Raw genomic sequence first — 2967 nt, 5'->3', positions numbered from 1 at the left:
CTCGTTTAGTTTACCCAGTAGGCGTGGTAGCTAATTTTTATGTTGTGGCTGGCGTCTTTACCAGATAAATTTGGTTGCACCAAAAGAAAACAACAATAATCCCTTACTTACTATAGTTAGTAGCTTTTCCAGTAGTCCGTACAAATGAAAACTTGAAGAAATTTTGAAATGACAGTTGAATCCGATTGATGTGTACCGATTGCTCATCAAACGTACCCATGGTCCAAAGTTGCCCCGGCTCATTTCGTAATTTTTGGGGCACATTTCGGATTCGGCTGCTCCATTTCGGATGTAGGAACGTTCGATTACACGTTTTTAGCTTTGGGTTTAGGAAAGTTAAAACAAAAAATCCCACTACGGATAATCGAATCGTTTTGTATGGTTTCGTTCTTAATAATGTATTTTCCTGTTATTCATAATAAGTTAATTGTATTTCTATACCATTTTTCATTATTTTTATTTATCCATCATTCACTTTCTTAGATACTATATTTTGTTTATTTCTCGATTCAGCGCACTTTTACTGTCGTTTTGTTTGTTTTCCGTTTTTTTGTTCTTTTTTTTTATTTCTCCGCAGCTACGCGTTTCACGTCCTCCGATCAGTGTGGCCGATAATTTTGTTCCTTTTTCTCCGTTCCGCATCTTCACTCATCTTTATTTGCCGGCGGCGGTCGCAGTGCAATAGATTCGATATCTCAAAATGTGTAAAAATGGTGATTTACTTCTCCCTTATCTCTTAACTCCTTTGTATTTTCCCTTGCCTAATCGAACGGGGCTTCCTCCCCACGTTGTTATGCTTAGATGTTATTGAACATTTCTTACTTGTTTTCATGTATTTTATGTTTGCTTCTTCTCTGCTCGCTGCAATATTCCACTTGCCGACATTTTTTTTCTTCATAGATTTGTGTGTATTTGTTTTGTTGGTTTTCTTTTATGCTGGTTCTGGTTGTGAGTTTGCTTCCTGTTTCTGTTATCTATATCTTCACTGCTTCGTCGCATTTCGTCGTTCCTTTGGGGCGACGCTCCGTCCTAGAGATACATTATTGGTCAAAGCGATGTTTGTGAGTTGATGGGCTCGTGCTTGAGGATATTGTCCCTTTTCCCAGATGACAGCAGATGATTTCCACGGTACATCCGATCTCCATGTGCATGCGTTGTCGAACCGAAAGAAATGTATCCATTCTCAAAAGATCCCAGAATTACGATTCAACAGTGAATGTAGCACAGGAAAAAACAACAAACGTTAACCAACTGTTGACGTGAGACTAGCAATCGCAAAAATTATGTGAATTAGTCGTAGAAGGTCGAAAAACCATTAGCAGTTCAGCTTTAAGTAATCTTTATATTTAACGAACACAGGCCTACGTACATGTTAAACCACTAGTCGCAACGCCGCAACTTGTAGTACCCCTACACGCTGCACGACAGTACTAAGGACATTTGCACACACATACATATACCGTAGAATGGGTTCGCTTTTACTCGGCACTCGTTCGTACTATGAAGCCTTCCTAAACAACTATAGTGATCCGCTCGTAGTGTATGCTTTTATGTGGTTCAGTGTATCTGTTTTTCCTACCGTTATTCGAACACTGCAGTTCTTCATAGTTCGCGTTCGAATGATTGTAACATAAATTGTACAAATAGCGTCGTCATCCATACATTACACTCGCCAGCCCGATAACCTCCTAAGAATTACGTTAGAATTAAATTTACGTTAATGTATCGCTTTTCTTACTTGTTCGCGGCCCGACGCCATACGTCTTTCCGATAGCTTAACTTTGTTTGTATTTCTATATTTTATGCGTTGTTAGTGTTTTGACCTACGGCTAGCACGTGCTATTTATTTGTGCAACTCAGGACAAGTACCCCTCTTATATCGTTCTCTTTTTGTTCGCTTCGCTCTGTATGTTTATTTGATTTTGTCCTCACGCATCTTGCTGTGCTTTCTGCTGAATAATTCTTTCATTTTTTTTTGCTCTTGGAAGAAGCGAGGAGCTTCAACATTCGTCACTTAGCGATAGAAATTATGTTTCTTACGTTTTTTTTTCACTTCATTCATTTGCCGCACCGCTCCATTGTGCTATTTCGACCTGATCCTTGCTCTTTTTCGCAGGTTTTGTGAAAAACCATAAAAAAGGATTCTGATTCCGGATATCACCCAGATTCGGGGCGTACTTTGTTTTACTTCTCCTTTGCTCGATATGATGTAAGTGAAGTTGAATTTGGGCAGTAGAAAAAGTAGTAGGGTGGTACGGAATGGAGGACCTAAATTTGAAGCGGACCTAGGCTTGAAAAACCAATTTCCCCCACCCGGCCAGGATCAGTGGATTGTGGTGTGCGATAAACAAAGAAATACTGTGATCCATAGGGGAAACAGGGAATGGAAAAACAATTGGGCAGTGCGTTCCTGTGTTCACTAGCAATTCCGATTGCCTTATGCCGGTGATCGGTTAATTTGAGTATGACACACTTGTTTTTCGCTTTACGGTTACGATCGGCGAGTAAGAGTGTGTGTGGTGGAACGGAAAAAGGAGATGCCGTAAGATGACCAAAAATGACCCGCCGCCGGTCGGTACATACTAAAAACCAATCTCTCCGGTAACTACTCGAAGCAGTAACCATCCAAGGCAGTCGCCGGTTTCTGTATAGCCAAGCTAGGCGAATCAGTTACCGCAGAGACCAGTATAAGCCCCTAGATGCACCTCCGGTGCGGCTGCAGTCCGCAGCTTTCGGCGAAGCCTTTCGTCTTTGGGAAGGTTTTTCATGTTCATATCGGCTACAACTAGGAAGGGATCACAACTCGAAAGGGTTCTGCCCGAAAGGCTGTGGTTTGCGATATTCGCAACCACCCGGTCCCGGTCAGCCTCGCGGTCTCGTTCTGTTTCCGTTCCGACCAACAAGAAAATACGCAAGAGGTGACGAAATCATTACTACCTTAAGCCTACACGTTGCCTAACGTTGTTT

The sequence above is a fragment of the Anopheles cruzii genome, unplaced genomic scaffold, assembly GCF_943734635.1.
Source record: "Anopheles cruzii unplaced genomic scaffold, idAnoCruzAS_RS32_06 scaffold00587_ctg1, whole genome shotgun sequence".
NCBI classification, from domain to species: Eukaryota; Metazoa; Arthropoda; class Insecta; order Diptera; family Culicidae; genus Anopheles; species Anopheles cruzii.
Note: the sequence above shows the minus strand (reverse complement) of the source record.